The 21,036-nt window shown below is 35.9% G+C and overlaps 1 protein-coding gene across 5 annotated transcripts in view; it reads right to left on the reverse strand.

Annotated features, from left to right (window-relative positions):
• LOC147027062 (uncharacterized) overlaps nucleotides 1–21,036 on the reverse strand; it is a 514,850-nt gene that overhangs the window by 308,485 nt on the left and 185,329 nt on the right. The window lies entirely within an intron of this gene.

Below are 21,036 nucleotides of genomic sequence, written 5' to 3' on the forward strand. Positions count from 1 at the left end.
AATTAATTCACCCTTGAAATACAGTCAGGTTAGTGCAAGATGAAGACCAACTTCACTCTTGGTGAAAAGGCAAATTGTGTGGTTATTGTATCATTGTTTTTGGAATATGATCAGTTGGAAGGAAATTATATATTTTTCAGAGAAGACTCTGACATGTTATGAGATTAAGGTCCATCATGTCACTCCTGATCGAAAGAGAACGAATATGTGGTGAATCCCCAATAATGATGTAGATATAGAGATGTACAGATGTCGAGAGATCGATCATGAATACAGAACATTACTATCAATCATGTTTCCGGGAAACTTTGGAAAACTCATAACCATGTTGGAATTCAATGTAAGTTTTACGAACAGAACAGAAACACCTTTATTACCATTTAAAACAAACTTCAATGGAAAAATGATTTGCAATATGATTTTAGTCAACACTCAAAATGAGCTATTTTATGACAAATGACCTTAAATATGGTGAATTCCACTTTCTTTTTTTAATCACGTGGTCAGAATTTCGATCATCACGTGTTCAGAATACACCTGTTTGTACTATGTGCACAAAAAATGGAATTCATACTGTGGAAGAAAAATCATTAAATTTATAACGTACTAGCAAAAGTGAATTTAATTGAGAATACATGAATATAATTTTTGTACTAAAGTTGATTTGGCTGTCAGTAATGTTTCTCTTTTCCCGACAGTCTTTTGACCTACATATTGTTGTGGCCCGGGGGTCAGTGGCAAGAACAACCGCTAGGTGGGGAAGTTTACCCCGTCTCCCACTGTCTCCCTGGAATTATAGGCCGTCGCTCCGGATAACTCTGAAGCCGGCGGGTCGATTAATCGACCGTGAAACGCCAATATCTTGACCACGTGGCGTAGGGTTAATTGTCTAGATCCCAATACACCTAAATAACCACGCAATCTTGGCTACCGGGGATTCACGCCCTCGGAACGTCTTTCTCGAACCGGATCACTCTACCGACTGTGGTAGAGTTCCACCTAGTGACTACCAACTCCAGCTCGGTTGCAGCCGAGCGAAAACTGCCAAAGCCCTGCCGGCTAGGATTAACGGATTATCGGGGATGAAACCCCATCTGAACTCAGACCCGGACCATGCTGGACCAAATAAAGAAAGGACAGAAATGAGCTGGGAACATTTCTAATAATTTATTCACAATAAAATCAAAATACAGAAGAGGCGAGACTTATCGCGAATATGCAATGCAGTATTTACAATGATGAAATAAACACTTAAACAATTCTACAAATAGATGGCCCACACACAATCACATCACATCAATCACAAAAAGAAAAGAAACCCCAGAGTTTTTATTGGACCCTCCAGCCGATGAGAGAGACGAGCTGGGGGTCAGAGTTTGGATAGGCACCTGTGGGTCGTCGAAGGTCCCAGCTGCACGTGTGGGACTCGTGACTCGTGGCGGCAGCCGCGTGTAACAATCGGAGCTCCGGGGCGGAGATCAGGGTCACGGACGGGACCCACCAAGGCTCCATGAACAGGCTGGTTCACTCACTCTCCAGCCCAACCACCATCAACCAACTTGTCACCACTCAAGTACTCAAGATCTCCCAGCACCAACGCCAACGACAACCGACAAACGAGTTTGCTCGGGGATATACATCTCCTCCCACACAGGGAGGGGCCTTAGCGAGATTCATCTTGCTGTCCATCCCCCATTGGCCTACGGCCGCACCCTACCAGGGCGGAGCTGTGGCCCCTGTTCGGAGACCCCATATTCTCCACGTGGCTTTGATCGCGAAGAGTAACAGGGTCAATGCTGAAAAAGCCATACAAGAACTACGAGCCGAGGACTGGAACCGTGAGATCCCTCCCCCTCTCGGCAAGTCAAGGTACGAGCAGCCAACGGGTGGTTATGGCACGTGATGGGCAGGTTGGGTCATGCAGATAGGATGGTTGTTGGTTGTTAGATGGCTTGTTGGAGGATTCGTTGGATGTAAAACCGAACTAAAGACGTCACAATGCACACATTTAATCTTCCCACTAAACAAAAAGACGGGGTACTGACTACACACGTACTTACTGGCATAACTAACTTTGGGACCTGAATGTTGAGTGCGCAGGGTTTCCAGATTCATAACCACATTGATAAAAGGAATATCTTACTCTGAAAAAGGTCTTGCTCACTGCGTAGAAACAGGCTGACTTGGTTGATAACACTGCAAACTTTTGCCCTGAGTGTGTTATTCTTTCCTTTCCATCCAAAGTGGCCATGTATTGCAGTTCTGAGTTATTTCGCCAAGTGGCTATTAGCTCACCCTGTAGTTGAATTGCCCAATGTCTCACCCTCCCATTTTTTGGATGTCAAATGAGTAAAAGAGGGATTGCTCTGGAATTCTAGTTAGTGAAGTTCATTCGAATGTTTCAGTGAATCATTCAATGTTCTTGCTCCGTATATACAAAATTAAAGATTCTCTTTTGTATGCTGATGCATCGTGTGGAAAATCGAGTTCTTTTCCACCACAATTTACATTGAAATATATCAGATTATTTATATTTTCATTTTCTGTGTATTCTTCCTGATTCTTTCATTAATTTGAAATATAGCAATAAATTCAAGAATAACTAGACTTGAAAACTTACTTATCTCAACAACTATAGACTAATTTACCAATAAAGTTGACCCACTTATACTGCATTGAGTTACGTCACAGTTTTTACAGCAGCTTTTATCAAAGACTTGTGTTTGTCAAATGCTCACAAAACAAACAAGAAAAGAGCAATCAGAGATTGCAGACCCTCGCCAGGACTTCTTTGGAGTGGTGTATTTTTTTATAAGGTTGAGGGTAAATCCAATATGGCTGCGAAAGCATGTGACCTATGATATAATATGTATGAAGCTTTTGTTCCTCATGGACAGGCAGTCATACATGTAAAGTTTCGCTTTGAATCTGTTCAGCCACTTCAGAGAAGAAGATTTTAAAGTTTTTTTTAAAACAATATGGCTGCCGAATCACGTGACCGATAACGTCATTAAATTTTTTTCTGTGGACCATTTTTACCCTCGATGAAACTGAAAAATTTTCATATTGATCAGATATGGCGTTCCACATACGCAATTATCACGTCATAACGAGAGCCCATATGACGTCATAACAATCACTCTGTTCCCATGAGGAGTACTTGCTGTGTGCCAAGTTTCAATTTTTTCCTTGTTGCGGGTTCAGAGATACAGAGGTCCAAAGTTTTTCCGTTTTTTCAATATCGCTGCCACACCACGTGAACTATGACGGTCATAATTATCATTATAATATTCCTCATGAATAGTCGCACCAATAGTAAAAAATTCGTCTCAATCCGACAAGCGGTTGCAGAGAAAAACACAAAAGTTCTGTGTGGACAAACAGACAGACAAACGGACCCAAATGCAATACCCTCTCCTTTGGCGAGGGTAATAAAATGTTGGCAGCATTTAACTTGCTGCAGGTAACCTCAGCATTTGACCTTGGATTCCCTTCACAGAGGTAATGGAATCATGTCTTCATGAACTGTTGTTGGACATTGAGGAGCATCTGCAGCTCCGGTACAAGCAGGAGGCATTGCAGTTGTTTTGACCGTCGGTTCTGGAATTGAAACTGGAAGAAGTTCTGACTGTAGAGAGGGCAACAAAGTCAGTGTGCTACCAAGTGATGGAGTTAAATGGTCAGCATCCTCCAACTTTCTCAGAAACCATTTTCGTAGCTGATCTTGATGCCTCCTCACAAAACCACAATGTTTCAGTTCCATGCCAAATGAAACAGGCTGGTTTGTGACACAATCATCCCACATAACCATCGATCACCTTTCGATAATTCCCTCCATAGAGCACATGACCATCTGACAAAGCACGCTTAATTGTGTCTGTCATGCTGCAGTTTCTGTTTCATCTGTTGCCCCTCCACATGAGCAGTGAGGTCTTGATGAAGTCGATCTAGTGGAATTTTAAGTCGACACCCATTGATGAACTTTGCAGGAGTCTCATTGGAAGACACATGGGGAGTTGCTTGATACTTGAACAGCACATGAGCAAGTTCTATGATGAGAGCCCCACTCTTGATCTTAGTCAGACCAGACTTGATAATGCTCACTGCCTTATCTTCCAAACCATTGGAGGCTTGGTAGTACAGAGCAATTTTAATATGCTCAATACGTTTTGTGGCATGAAGTCCTCAAACTCAGCAGTGATATCAATTTGAACCATTGTCAGAAACCACTACATCAGGTACATAACAATGTATTATTGGTTGAGGTAGAAGTAGCTGCAGTAGATATAGGCACATTAATCCACTTTAATTAAGCATCGAGGATGACGATGCATCATTCTTCACCAGTGAGAGATAGACCTAAAAATGATATGTAGCACAATCTTGGGAAAATTCCAGGGGCATAGAGAAGGCCCCTTTAAGTGGTATGTGCCATGTGGCAAACTATAGAAAAGAAGGGACATTGCATAGCTTGTGGAAAATGCCAGACAATGGAAAATAAGACACATTCAAAAAAATAGTGTGTGCATGCTGCCCTTGTGTTCTTCGGAGGAACCAAGTAAGACTCTAGAAAAGTTTATATATAGGGGTGCCAATTTTTTTTTTTAACAAATTCATCACACACATGCACATACATTATCTTATGTGTTTTCGTTTTCAAGTTACACACACACACACACACAAAAAAACTTTACGTGCTGGTGGGTTTTAACCTATATATGTAGGGTGCCCCTTTATATGAACTTTTCCAGATCATTACTTTGTTCTTCCGAAGAACAGAAGGGTAGTACCGCATGCACACAAGATTTTTTGAATGTGCTTTATTTTCTATCGTCTGGCATTTTCCACAAGCTATGCAATGCCCCTTCTTTTCTATAGTTTGCCACATACCAAATAAAGGGGCCTTTTATATGCCCCTGGCATTTTCCCCAATAATGGAACGGTTTCTCTTTATTTTTTTCTCGAATGTTTCAGCCAGTTTTCTTCTAGAATTAGAGCACAAGAAAAACTGATTTTTTTTTCCAAAGTACACTTTTACAGTGTCCCTAATTTTGGCCATGTCCTAATTATGTTGCTGCGGGTAACTTTGAAGTATCAACAAGTGTTCCTCTATTCATATTCAAAATTTCATGAACTTTCATCCAACAGTTCATAAGTTATGAGCCCTCGCCTTTGACTATTTTACAACTGGGGTCAAAACTTTTCTTTGTCAAAGTATATGGAGTTCTCCCCAATGAGCAAAACTCGCAAAAAAAGCAAACACCATGGCACTGAGGTGGAATTTGTTTCATAAGCCATTAATTTGATGTATTGTCTGATGTATATTCCAAGTTTCAGCGAATTTCAATGAAGAGCCTTTGAGATATGAGCACCAACACATTTTGGGCGGATGGACAGACTGACAGTCACCAATATTGATGTCGAGGGTTTTCGTTAAAAACTCAAGAATGCAGAAACGGACGTTGCTGAAATTTGGAACATATTACCTCGATGTACAAAGGATTTACTTCGGAAATTTGCAGCCGATTTTGTCCAGTAGAAGTCGAGAAATGAATTTTCATTACCTGTGTTAAAGTTGGGTGCAGAGAAACCATTCCATATAAATGGAGATGGAGGGGTGCTTCAGACTTCTCTTGACTGCTGCAGGAGTCTCTGCTTCTAACAACACTGCCATTGTATACTTGTACTGCACAAGAACAGAACTCAAACTCATAGCTAATGAGCAAAAAAGCAAAAAATATGGCACTGAGGTTAAAAACGCAAGAGAGCAGAAATGGACGTTGCTGAAATTTGGAACATATACTGCACCTCAATGTGCAAAGCATTTACTTCTGAAATTTGCAACCAATTTCATCTCATAGAAGCTGAGATACGAATATTAAATCCCTGTGTTAAAGTTGCAAACAGAGAAACCGCTCCATAAAATTACCCCCGTGTGGGGGTGACGGTCATCTCTACAATAACACAAGTTCTCAATGTTCAATTAAGGTGACCGCGAAACAGTCCAAATTAACCATTTTGATTGAAATAGTTCACAGAGATACACTTGGATAATACTACTAATGACAAAATTAATAAATATGTATTGTTCATTTAGTACCCGGATTAACACATCAGAATCACCAGTAAGTGCAATACGTGGTTTTCATGTCCGTCCACTCTCTGGGGACATTTCACTTCCGGTTGTAGAAAAAAAAACGAAAAAATAGGCTTAGCTCTCGGAGATTATGATAATCCTGTAGGTTATTCTTCACTGATTATAATGCAACTTTCACAATGAAAATTGCTCAAGTATTTATAGAGATATTGAGGTTTGAAAAATCGTTGAGCTCACAAATTCATAAATTATTAATTCCACAGAAGTTTCATGACACTGCACAAAGTAACATGTCAGGTATGAAAAAACATTTTGTATGCCGGATTCATTAATTATTAATTCATTAGTTATTGAATGTACTCATTGATATATTAATCAGAAAGCCCGAAGCATGTAGCATAATTTACCACTTATCCCCTCATCCGGGATCCGTGGCCTCACCCCACAGCCTGCAGCCCTATGTCCGCCAGTGATTATGTTAGATATCGGCACGATCGAGAGGAGCCTGCGAATCATCCCTGCTGATGCACTGAATTGATGCAATCGTTCGGCCAGAATATTCGTTGTCAATATGTTGCGTGATGAAATCACCAATACAGTCACTCGAATTTATACCACCGACATACTTCTTAACAATCACCTTTGCCCCAGAAACCACAGTAAATCTGAACCACGCTGGCCACTGCTCAGACGCCATGACCGGACTACTGCGCAGTTCTACTAAGCAGTTTGGTTAAAGATGACTCGGCATTTTGGCGCGTGTGCATGAAATTATATTTTGAAAATAAATGCCGACGTTTACATTTCGGGTTTTGAAACTTTTGCACCTTCGGCGGAAAATGTATAAATATAAAAGGCTAAAAATGTGTTTTATATTTTTATTTCATTTGTCCTTCCTTCCTTCTTTGCGAATCGCATCGGCGTTTTTGGCCATTTCCAGATCACGTGACGATCAAACAGGAAGGAAATTCAAAAATCTGTCCAGTTAGATACAAGATAATATTTTTTACTATCATAATCAATAAACAGTTGTCAAATATCTTGTAAAATGGCAGACGAGTAAGGTTTTGAAAATGGCGATTTTTTATAACTTACGTGACCTCGTGACCTCGTCCCTGACCTTGAACCCGGACAAAAGTTATATCGTTGTGCAACACTCATCGACCTCTACCCACATACTAAGTTTCATCAAGACCGGAAAGAAAAATTGTTGACGGACGTATGGACGGACATACGGACGGACATTTGGTCCAGCTTTATTAGGTCATCTCGGTAGAGATGGCCAAATAAAGGGAGGAGCTCTTCATGCCTCCCTTGATATATCAAAAAGTTAGGGATGGATTTGGATGAAACTTGGTGGACAGGTTGGTTGTGTGACCAGGTAGAATTAGTTTGATTTTAGTGAAGATCCGCATGTGGATACGAATAATTATTTATTTATTTTTTACGTGATTCTTCTCCTTTGAGATAGTGCCAAATATATTATATATATATATATATATATGTATATATATATATATATATATATATATATATATATATATATATATATATATATATATATATATATACAGTATATATACAAAGATATATAAAAATCGACTGCTCCAATGCTCTTCCAGCCGCATAAGCTACATAAATCAACCATAAAAGGCTACCGAAGGTGGACCCTTTGCTGTTTCCAACCCTTCCCAGAGTTTCTCCACAGCTGTAAAGATGTTCACAAATAGTACAAACATGGGAATCCCAATGCTCCACACCCCTTCAGCTGCTGGACCAGTTTCATCGCTTATTGGCGAATCATGAGCGATAGCGCAGACTGCAATGCATACCAATGAGGCTCCCAAGCATGCACCATGTCCAAACATCAAAAGCAGTCAACATATCAATGAAAAACAAGAACCCACACATCTCTCACCTGCGAATGGAGGCAATAACCAATGAGGTTTCATCTAATCATTTTAAACCAGATGGTTAGGATTATATAAATAAATTGTCTCCTCCCATGCTCTTCGAGCTGAAGAAGCTGAATAAAGCAACCATGAAAGGTTACCCCAGGTAAGCTCTTTGCTGATTCAAACTCTTCCAAGAGTTCCTCCACAGCTGTAAAGATGTTCACAAATAGTACACACGTTAGAATGCCATTGCTACACACCCCCTAAGTTGCTGGACCAGTTGATTTATTGATATCATGCTGGCCACCTGGGTTCAATTGATTAAGCAAGAGCTATACTTGGTTTTTCCCTCCATTCACAGGTGAGAGATGTGAGTGGGTCTTTGCTTTTCATTGATATGTTGACTGCTTTTGACATTTACACATCGTACATGCTTGCGAGCCTCATTGGTATCCATTGCTGTCTGTGCTGTCACCGATGATTCACCAACAAGTGATGAACCCGGTCCAACAGTTGAGTGTGTGTATAGCATTAGGATTCTCATGTGTGCACTATTTGTGAACATTTTCACAGCTGTGGAGTAACTCCAGGAAGTGTTTGAAACAGCAAAGGGCTGACCTTGGATTACCTTTCATGGTTGCTTGATGCAGCTTCTTCAGCTGGAAGAGCATGGGAGGCATCAATTTATTTATACAATCCAAACCACCTGGTTTTAAATGATTTTGTGAAACCTCATTGGTTATTGCCTCCATTCGCAAGTGAGAGATGTGAGAGATGTGAGTGCGTCATTGCTTTTCATAAATGAATACATATCTATCCTAAAAAATGTCAATGTGTGTGCGTGTGCATGTGTGTGTGTCTCTTCCATAACTACAAAATTATAAAACCTAGCAGCCTGAAACTTTGTATGTACACTCAGAAAACTCAAAGGAAATGCAAGAGAGTCATTCCATCTGAAATCACCAAATTTAAGAAAATGTTCCCAGTTGACCCCCTCAGATTTACTTTAAACTTTCATAAAATAGTTCCCAGGTATCAAAATGAAGCTGCGTAAAATTTTAGGTCCATAGATGTGGTCAACTCCGAGATATTGAGGGTTGAAATTGTGGTTGTGGCCCCATTTTTTATGGTCGTTGCGAGCATCACAAAATGAACGGCTACTTTTAAACTCCCACAACTTTTTAAATATTAATTCTAGAGCCTTGAAATTTTCAGAGATTATTCTTCTAAAATTGCTCTGTAAGAAACAAACATAAAACGGAGTATACCTCTATTAATTTTTATGACCTGATCAGTTGAAATCCAGAAATTAAATATTGGTTTTGTTTGAAGACCCAACTTTGAGACACCATATATTTTTATTCACCCATCCCAGAAGCTTGAAATTTTTTCAGGTAATAACTGTATGGTAGTAGTATTCAAATACATGTTTACTTTTCTTAATCAGTCATATATAATACAGTCAAGGATCCCTCAAAAATTGAAAATTTTCATTTTTCCCCAAAATTCAGGTGAGGATTGCAAATTCAAATTTACAAAAGTGTCAAATATCAAAGTGGTATAATGTTTCTCTCAATATTTTAAAAATATTTGAATAAATGATGTTCTACCAGTGCTGTGCGCGTTGTGTGTGCTATTTAATGAACAGTCCTTTTACATATAGTACATGTATATAAGTAGGGTGAATATACTGGTTCTGGCTCACTTTTCCCCATGTAAATGAATGGGGGATTTTCAGCGATTCCTATTTTTTTCCCTAAAAATAAACCCCCTTTTTATCCCAAGGTATATTTATTTGTCTCCCCTTTTAACCTGGAGATACTTTTTTTCAAATAACCTATACAACAAGGTTAAGATTTGTTAAAGGTGATTCTAAAGAAATATTCGAAACGTCTAAGCCTCAGGACACTCTTTATCAAATTACCGATGCATATTGTTTAGCTCACTCATTGAACCTATAAAGATTTGTTCATTCTCAAATTCCTTCAATAGTTTAATTTTCTTTGCACAATAATCCCCATCTAAAATATTGAAAAACAAAACATTTGAATCTTTATATTTTTTAAGATACCCCTTTTGTGCCATTACGAAATGATAAACTTCTCTTAATGCTCTTGTTTGACCACCGCCCGAGTTGCAAATCATTTTTGTGTATAAACCACGCCATAAAAAAAGTTTTGTTTCAAATGTTTTCAGTTCATGCCGTGAAAATGAGGAAGTGTTTTTTTGACATGGTCATGCTGTGAAAATGAGGAAGTGTTTTTGGATATTCATGCTGTGAAAAAAACAGGAACTATTCTGTGAGACAAGACCTCATGTTTCTATTTTATCTCAGAACACGAACTGAAAACATTTGAATCAAAACCATTTTAGGGCATTTTAAGTATGTTTTGAAAATGATTCATACAATTTGAGAATATAATCGCCCAGTTATTTTTCCAAGCTATTTTCCCAGTTATAATAATTTGAGTTATTATTTATTTTCTGTGGCCACACCCAATGATTAGGCAATTTCCTCATCCTTGTCTTATAAATGATTCACCAGACAAAGTTTCTGCCAGACGGGATTTTCATTTTTACAACTGAGACATGAGCGATCTTTCTTTCGCGAACAAAACAGCTCAACACAAAGTTGGTAAGTTGGTTCCTCTTTGAACGATGAAGCAATTGATTATAAATTAAATCGTGATAATTCTGATATTTTTTTTTTTTCTTGGCAGGTCCTTGAAAGAAGAGCAGTTTACATATCATGACAAGGTGCATGAAATTAATGCTCTTATTGAAGAGGTCAATGATTTTAGAAGAGAATTGAAATAACATTTCTAATGAAAAACTGAGACATGGACTCACTCTCTTCCGATGAAGATAACAGCTCACTACAAAGTTGGTAAGTTTGTGTATGGTTTTCTCTTTGAACGATGAAGCAATTGATTATAAATTAAATCGTGATAATGCGAAAATATATATTTTTTCCTGGCAGGTCCTTGGAAGAAATGGAGTTTACATATCACGATGAGGTGCATCAAATGAATGCTCTTATTGAAGAGGTCAATGATTTTAGAAGAGAATTGAAAAACATTTATAATGACTGGTACGAAGTCTCATCACGGCCTCTGATCTCGAATGAATTAAACCAATGGTGAGACACGTGTGTGTGTGTGTGTGTGTGTGTGTGTGTGTGTGTGTGTGTGTGTGTGTGTGTGTGTGTGTGTGTGTGTGTGTGTGTGTGTGTATATATATATATATATATATATATATATATATATATATATATATATATATATATATATATATATATGTGCGTGTGTGTGTGCGTGTGTGTGTATGTGTGTGTGTGTGAGTGCGTGCGTGTGTGCGTCTCTTTCCGTGTCTGTTTGTCTCTCTCTATCTCTCCCTGTCTGTCTCTTTGTATCTCTCTCTGTCTGTTTTTCTACCTACCTCTCTCTGTCTGTCTCTCCATCTATACCCTTGACTTATTATTATTATTTTTTTTTTTCAGCTCGATCACACAACAGAAGCAATCTGGTACAACACATGATTTTCTGGAGGTAAATGTTTCTGAATTATTATTTAGTTATTTTTTTATTAATATCACTCTCTCTTTGGAATGTCGCCTTATGTTGGTTGCATCATTAGTTTGGACGCGGTTTTGCCAGTACACTGGAATTCATTTTATTGGCCTTGAAAGGATGACAGGCTCCTGGTGTGTTAATTCAGTGGTCAACGAGGCTTGAACTTAGAACCAACACCAGGCTTACTCATATTACCATGTAATTATCTTTATAAAACCTAATTATTATCCACTTTTTGTTTCAAAACAGAATATGGTGTCTGAGTTTCGAAATCACAAGACATCTGAAGAAGATTGCTGGGAAAGATTATACATTCTCGCAAATGAATATTTAATATTTTCAATTTTAATAAATTATATTTGTTTTGTTTACAATTACTTGATTTTGAATTTCAAGAAGAGGATCAAGACATGAAGGAGAGGGAGGGGGGGGTAGGTGCACTCCCCCAATGACCCATCACCCCCTCATCCCATCCCTCCCCTCCCCATGTGTGTGTGTGGGGAAGGGTGGGGGTGGGATGAGGGAGGTGGTCGGTCAAAGGTGGGGGGCGCACAGGGGGGATGAGGGGGTGGGGCTTGTGTGGGTGGGGCTTGTGTGGGAGGGGCTTGTGTGGGTGGGGTTTATGTGGGCGGGGATTCGGTGGGGCGTGTGTGGGCGGGGCTTGTGTGGGTGGGGCATGTGTGGGTGGGGCTTGTGGGAGGGTTTGTTTGTATCAGAGACAAATTATACAACATTTCTCTATCGGCTTCATGCTTTTCTTCCAAAGTTTTGGTATTCCCATAATCAATATCGTGTCTCATGCACACTTCATCAACTCTATTGATAGTCTTACTCCAGGATTTAGGATTGTCTGCCTCATCTAATCTTTTATCCAAGTTTGTGCCTGGACCACAGAAAGAATACCCTGGAAGATGTAATTCCCCTGGTATTCCCGTAGTTGTAAATTTACTTCCTGATAAAAACTTTTGTATATCTCCTCCTCGTTTGTGTTTGGAGATAAATTGATTTTTTTTGAACCACACACCGAACATATACCTTTTTGTATAACCCTGTTATTTTTACTTTTAATATATGAAATATTTTTAGTATTAGTTTTCTTTTTACATTTGAGACAATAACTCATTTATTTATGTGAAAAATTCCTGCAGAGTGCAAAAACCTTTTAAGTTTCTAACATGCACATTTGAATCTTAATTTTTAAAACATAAAGAATCCTTAGAAATGCCTTCACTCTCTCCTCCATTTATTTCAGAAAAAAAAAATGAAAAACTTGAATTAAAATGAATAGCTTGTCGATGTCAATAGTCTTGTCGAAAGTATTGCAAATGGACTTGTCAATTCTTTGTTTTCCTCCTCGGTGGGTTGAGTTATTTTCTGTAATACCACCAATCTTTTTTTAATCTCACTGGTTTCCATATTTTGATATTTATTTTGTCTCGCTCTTTCCTCCCTCTCCTCCCTCTCCTTCTCTCTCTTCTCTTTTTCCTCCTTCTCTTTTTTCTCCCTCTCCTCCTTCTCTCTCTTCTCCTTTTCCTCCTTCTCTTTCTTCTCCCTCTCCTCCATCTCTCTCTTCTCCTTTTACTCCTCTTCCTTCTCTTCTTCAACTCCTTCCTCATCCCTTAATATCCTTGAATCGCTTACACCCCATAGAATATCATACATATATTCATCAGGATTTCTTGTTATTCCTGTATCCAAAATAATTTTTTGTACAACAGGAAAGCAACAAAAAATTATTTTGAATTTCTAAAAGAGCCTTACCTTTTCTTAACTTTATAATTTTTTTCATTATTTAACATTTTCATTAAATCTAAAGTTGTCGGTTTATCAACATCAGCATAATGCCAATCTTTTATTGAAAATACCTCATTCTTATGTTGTAGAACATATTTATTAAAATACCGAATACCCTTTTCTTGAAGGTATGCTTGGACACAGAAATGATAATTTTCTTGAAGCATTCTTTTGAGCATTTATGAATTAGAAATATATGTTAGAATAATATTATTGCACGAAACACCTCCCCATCTTCCCATAGTTAAATCATTTTGTATTTCCTTACTTATTATATATAATCCTGTTTTATTCTGTTTTCATGAGATAAACAAGGGCAAAACCATTATTATATTTACCCTTATTAAATTATTTTATTTGTTGTTTACTAATCGTGGCACCACAAAACTCATTCTCGATACCAAGTGGATAATATTCTTCCTTACGAGACTGATTTAATTGTTCCAGGTCTTCGAGGTCAATTTTAAATGACCAATTATACCCTAAATCATTCATATCATACCCCCATTGTTCTATTCTCATACAAACGATACGCCCTTCTTTATAAAAATTTATTTTAATTCGAACTGTGAATTCTGTATGACCTGGAGATAATATCAACACTTCTGTATCTTTGGAATACACGGCCGTTTTATTTAAGGATATAAATTGTGATAAATCGCATAATCTCACCAAGTCATTCGCGTCAGTCGGGCTTGGATAATTTTTTAATTTATAAGCATTTTTCATGTTAATATTTTTGGTTATATTATATTTATGTCGTTCAGCCTGTGCCTTTGTGTAATAATTTGATAAATCAATATCCAGTTCTTGGGATACACCAAAGATCGAACCATCTTTACCAACACAAGTCATTTATATTAGATTAAAAATAATATCATAATTTTTTTATTTTTGTTGAGTTGAAATAACACATATAGACATAATTGACCACAACACTTGGAATTTAATTCTTGGACTTGAAATATTTGATAAACACCATTCTGTAAGAATTTTATGACTTCAACAGGTGGTGGAAGACCAAAACTATCAAAATAATATTTGTCTTGACTATTAAAAATACAAACCCAATGAGAACCATTCCCATTATTATCTTCTAAGTTCATAATAATATTCTTTGTATGTTTCGGCACATTTGTTAATTCATCTCTCATACAAATAACCACATTATGAATTTTTAATTTCTTACAATATTAAACAAGTTGTAAATTTGATGTTGTATTCTTTCAAAATTCTTTGAACCACTCATCAATGCTCATTTATTTATGAGAAAGATATAATCCATTACCTCTTTTCGTTAATTTTACACCTGCTTGTGCTATAGAAGAAAGCATATCTCTAACTAACAATCTCGCTTTATCAGGCAGACCTTCAAGTTTTTCAGCAAAATCTACAATTACACCACTTCCACGAATTTGTTTCTCCAACTCTTTGTTATGTCTTTCCAATTTTTTTTGAGCCTGGAGTTGAGCCTTCCTTTCGTTGGCAGTTTTCACCGCTGTTGAAATACCACCCGTCAATGCTCCAACCGCACTTAAACCAGCAAATAAAGGAATTAGAAATGGGAGAAATCCTCCACTCGTCTCTCTTATTGAATATTTTTTCAACATTAGTTTTGTCATTTTAATTTTAAGTGAGCCAGTGTCATTCAAGATTTTAACCTGTTCTCTTGTGAGCAAAACATCAATTCTTACTGCTCCTTTTCTCTGAATTGTATTAACGTTAATTGTACAAGGCTTTTGATTTTGAACACAAGATGATAGTTTATGAAGATTGATTTGATTAACATATACCCCAGTTGGTACTTTACCACTCATTTATTTAACAAAAAATTACGTGAGACTAATCATCACACCATTATCTGTATTAATCTGCAATTCTGTTTCTTCCAAAAGCAAACAATATGTATCATCTTCTTCACTCTTTCCTCTTTCAATGTATAGGGAAGTATCCACTCGATTAGACTTTATAGATTCCTTTTGAGTGCTCAGGTCAAACGCATAGATTGTATACAAACTTTTAAATGCTGTCATATCCAAAATTGGTTCTTTATTTCCATTACTTTCACACACCTTTTGGTAAGACTTGTATGCTTCAGCAAAATCATTTTTTTCCCAATTAATTTCCAATCTATCTCGTGGATAAAATGTTCCATCTTAGAGAAACGCGAACTTGTTTCACCTTAGCATTATCTCTCAATGCATTATTCTTATCAGTCCCAGTATCACCATCTGGCTTTTTAAAAATGATCCACAGATATCGTGGCTTTCCTTCCAGAACACCCAAATTCCACGTGTAAGTAGTTTGGTTGAGTTTAACATGTTGACATCTTCTTTTGAGTTATGATACACTGAGTGGTTTCTTTGAGTTAAGTCTTCGATTCAACATCTCTTCTGTTTTAAGATTAGGAGTATATTCACTGATATACCAACTCATCTCCTCAATTACAAATTTATTCTGATCACCAAAAGCATTACCAACACCAAAAAGCAATCTATTTTCATTATCATTCCTTTGTAGTTGAAATCTAATTTTAAGACCATACAGAACTTTATCATGATCACAAAATCCAAATATACCTTTAAGAGGAACTGCCACAGTAAAACTATTTTCTGCTTTTGTATCATCATTATACGCTCCTTTCCTTTGAGTATATCCAGGGTCTGTGTTTGTTCCTGTTGACATATCAGGAATAAAACCTTCGACAGACCCCTTTCCCATTCTATCACTGAATGTATAGAGTGTAAATTTCATCATTTCAGATACAGCATAGTCATAATCAACCGCTTCAACTTCTTGTTTTCCAATATACAAATGCACACTATCAAACATTTTCCAGAAGAAGTCATTTACAAGTGTAGCATTTGTGTTAGTTGCAGCCTTAGTGAATTTAAATTTACACAACAAGAAACTTTCGGATAGATTCAAATAGGTTTGTTGATTATTTATTTCAAAACTTTTTGTACCATTCGTATTCCAGTCTGTTCCAGTTATTGCATTTACCTTGAAGTAATCTTTTTTAGTGGAGTTTGAGATAATAATAGTATCATCCAAATCATAGATACTATCAATTGCTTCCATACTTGTATTTATTTAGGAAAAAAGATGTTAAAACTTTTGAAACACTGATCCAAGTATTTGAATTATTTTCTCTCGTTCTTGGGGGGACAACTGAGTTTTGCCTTTCTTAATTTCTTTTATTGCTTGTAATTTATGAGATTCCCTCTGGGCATCTTTTATGCTCTTTACAGCACCTGCTACATTTCCCACAGCAGAAGCAGTTGAACCAATTCAGTCTTTATGTTAAAGAATAGTTGAACCAATACCCATGAGAGTATCAATTATCCCATCTCCTCTAAATTGATGTCCAACACCCCTTTGTCTCTGAGGTTTATAGTATCCTTTACCAAGATACATACCTTCACCCTTGTAGTATGGGGAAAGGAACATCCCATCTCCTGTAATTATTTTATATTTTCCTAACTCGTGTTTCCTCACAATAACCATCGTATTTATTTATTGGAAAACTTCACGTAGGTGAATTCTGATGGATATAACTTCTCCATTAAAAGAAATCACACGATTATCTTGGTCGGTTATCCTAAAATTTACTCTGTGTATGGTTTTTCCTAACACAGGGAGATAAACCAAATTTTTGGGTTCCATATTGAATTTATAACCAATTGGGGTTGAGTATGCGCTGAATGAAAATATTGTATTTGTTTTCTTTCCATCATTATAAGCACCATCAATCAAATCACAGTGAATTAACACCGAATTTATTCCTGAGGATATTTGAATGACATTATCACTGTAAAACGTCCCATTAGTTTCAATCTTTTTTGAGGAGAAACCCAATAACTCTCTAAATGAATTATCAATTGTGAAATCAACCTTGTAGTTATTTTTAACTTTAATCGTTGATTTTGAAGTATGTTTTGAATGTCTATAACAATATTTTTTGGTTCATCACCCTGTTCTTTCATAAGACGAGCAATTTCGGAAGATATTTGAGAATTCTCATGTGCTCCGGGTGAGACTGTTATCGTTTTATATCCACTTCCGGGATTATAACTAAACTTGTCATTTTTATCGGTTATATTAAATAAGTTATTATAAGTTTCCATGGACAATAAAGATGCCTCATATTCTTTTGTTGGGTCAAGTTGTAGTGGGTATGGGAATGAAGATGTGTGGTCGCTTGTTGTGAAATTAAAACTCAGGATTGTGCTTCTCATCTTATTTAATATGAGATAAAATGTCTTTATATTGATATTTATTAATTATTTTCATGTCGATCAACTGGTCTAAAATGGCTGATGCTTCATTAAAACAATTGTTATTTCCAGCCTTCTTACTGCCTAACAACAATAACAGTCTATTAACTAATTGCGATGGGTCATTTGGAAGAAAACTATCACCTGAACCAAGGATACTTAAAGCCTGAATAATGTTTTTCTCCTTCTCATTCTTCCTACTTTTACCAGAAAGAATAACCCTATAATTTAGAGTGTTCAGCAGATCGATACATACTCTATCATCATTATTTCCATATCCAATGGTTTATCAATATACTTTTAGTCATCCCTCACAGTTGAACCTTGTCTTCCATCTTTTGTGAGAAGAAACATTAATCTCGGAGTTAGTTTAACAGGGGGTTGAGCAGAACCCAAGAACCTTAATTCATCATTAAATATCAATACCTTTTCTTGAACAAGATGAAATATTGCTGGTTGTTCTGTTGGAATGAGTCCTGCTTTGGTTTTTGAATCCGCTGAATATTCATTGTTTTGAAGAGCATTCACATTATAATCAGGGGGTCGATTCATCTCTTCCAGTTGTTGAAATAATTCTTCATCATGATATTCTAATTCTCCAATATGCTCTAATTCTTCCTCCATCATTTGACTGAAATCTTTTAACATTTGGAGCTTTCTGGGAGTATATTTTATTGTGGGAACTGTGGAAACATCTATAATTTTTTTCTTGGGAAGTTTTTAAAAGTGGTTTAAAAAATTTCTCTTGTTTTCTTTCAAATGCTTCTTCACCCGTTAATTTTTGTCTGCGTTTCTTCTTTATGTCTTCCTGTTGTTTTACAACTTTTGAAACCAACTCTTGATGTTCCCTAAATCTTCTTGCTCTTTCTTTCGCATCCATTTATTTATTGTAAAATATCATTTAATGAATTGTGAAGATCAACAGGGAAGTTTTCCTTTTCTTCATCATTCAAGTAGATGTGTTCAAATAAATCCTTTTCTTTAAATATTTCATCAAATTCTTTATTAACATTAATGCGAGTTGTAATTTCTTCTTCACTAATGCTTGCATCTTTGCTTTTCATACGTTTGCGTTGAGTTTCTTCATCAACATCAAAACCGAATAATAAAATCTTCACTCCGCTCAGATGTTTAATAATTTGTCTCGTTCCTTCTGGATTAGTTTCTAATATCCCAAGACCACCAGATTTTAGTTTTCTTAACTCACTCTTACAATGTGAATATTTTGTTGTACCAAGAGAAACCTCCTCAAATATTTGACCTTCATTCCTCAATCGCATATGTTCCTCCACTGAAATATAGTGATAATCTTCACCTTTTACTTCTCCAGGTCTTATTGCTCTAGTTGTTGTTGATACAATGCGTATCACGGGGTGTTTTTTTTAAGTAAATTTACAATATTCTCATTTGTACGACACAAGAACCTTGATTCATGAAATTTTTTTCCAGAAGCAGATTTACCCACAAGATTTACAATAATAGTTGTCATTTATATATGTAATTGTTTATAAAACAAAAAATATATCCCTTAATATCTCATCTTGTTTCACAACAATATATTTATATTTTTCAGTCGTGTGCTTCTTGTAATCCTCAAATTTCTTTTTACTACATAATGTAGAATAATTATCTTTCCAAAAATTATTGATATCTATTGAATTTAACTTGAATAAAATAAAAGTATTAGCATTGTTTCTGATGGAACGATGAGGAAGTTGAAAGTACGATTGACTAAGATAAATACAATTACAAGAAGAATGTCTCCATCTTGTGTAGTAGCTGTCCATTACCGTTTGGTTTCTCTCATTAACACAATCATCAAAGATAACGAGGTTCTTTTTTGATTTATCCAAATCTTGGGGAGACGGTATATCATCCGTATTATCACTAAGAATACAAGTTATAGGATTTGATTTCTTTTTACATCTCTGTGTATCACAAAATAGTTGAATTATATCTTCAATGTTATAATCATTTAGGTTTTTTTGACGTTTAAATAAACCGATTATATCTTCTTTTTGAAGACCAGCATTAAAACGTTGTGAGAGTAGATGATACTCTGGTTGAAAACTCGACTTTGTGAAAATTATTAAATTATCATAATCTAAAAAGTTGGGAGTGAGGAGCATCTTTAAAAGTAAGCAGATTTTTCCACATCCACTTGAACCAACTATGAGACATCTCAATGAATTTGGGAGATTTTTATGGTTGTTAAATTTTATCTTATGTTCCCAAATGGGTAAAAAATCATTCATTTATATATTTGGTAAACAGGTTATTTAATTTATTATTGGCTTTTTTAGAAACTATATTTTATCCTAAGTTCAGGTTTAATTTCAAGATAATCCATTATTTTATTTATACAATATCTTGTGTTGATATATCCCTGAAAATTACATCCATGAATAATATATAACAACAATCCTTTGAACATTTCTCTTATACGTTCAGTTTCTTCCCTTGTAAGGAAAGGTGTGTTATCACCCTCATACTTTACATTCATTTCTCTCATCAATCTTGTAAAGTAATTCATTTTTGGTGTAAATCTAAAAGAATTATTTTCCTTTTTATATTTTTTATTATCATTAATTAGAAGATAATCACAGAATATACATTGTTTATAGGCTTTTGACTCTGTGTTTAATCCCCATCTTTCACACGCAGGACAATTCTCAAATTTGTCATGTGGAGAATCGGGAAAGTCTAGCATATTTATAAAGTAAAACTTTACTTAAACTGAAATTCATCGATACTTTCAGTTGTATATTAACTCATATCTAATAATATTACCATCGATATCGATATACTTTTTTAATTATCAGATTCAACGACAACATTTTTTATATTAAAGGTAATTTTAAAATGATCGTTAACAACTATTGAACGAAATGTCATTTCACCTGATATATTAACATCCTTTATTTCATCAGGATTTACATCTTTAGGGTTGTTGAAAAAAATACAAATTTCTCCTTGCATATTACAGATGGTCTTATCTTTTCTTTCTAAAGCTTCATCCATAAGGTTTTTGTTTTTTGATACTTTTTCTTGTTTCATTGCTTTTTCTAGTTTTGAATATATTACTTGAAGGAGAGGAGAAACTTTTGTTAGAGATACTTTAATTGATGTTCCACCAGGTATACTAAAAGCCCTTCCACTGAAGGAAATTGAAGAACTCATATTATTTGCCATAATTGTTTTTATCCAATAGTTGTTATATTTATCTTTGTTCAATTTTACATCTTTGACATATTTCTCAGTATCTTTAACAAATGAAGAGATTGATTGAAACTTGTCTTTTGTGTCTTGAAACATTGTATTTATTAAGTGAAAAAGTTGGAGGATAAAATGGTTTTAAGCACAGATTCACCTGTAAAATAAACGAAATTTTCATCAAGAAA

Source organism: Eptatretus burgeri, chromosome 5 (assembly GCF_056783735.1).
Source record: "Eptatretus burgeri isolate ZD-2024b chromosome 5, Ebu_testis_v1, whole genome shotgun sequence".
In the NCBI taxonomy this organism is placed as follows: Eukaryota; Metazoa; Chordata; class Myxini; order Myxiniformes; family Myxinidae; genus Eptatretus; species Eptatretus burgeri.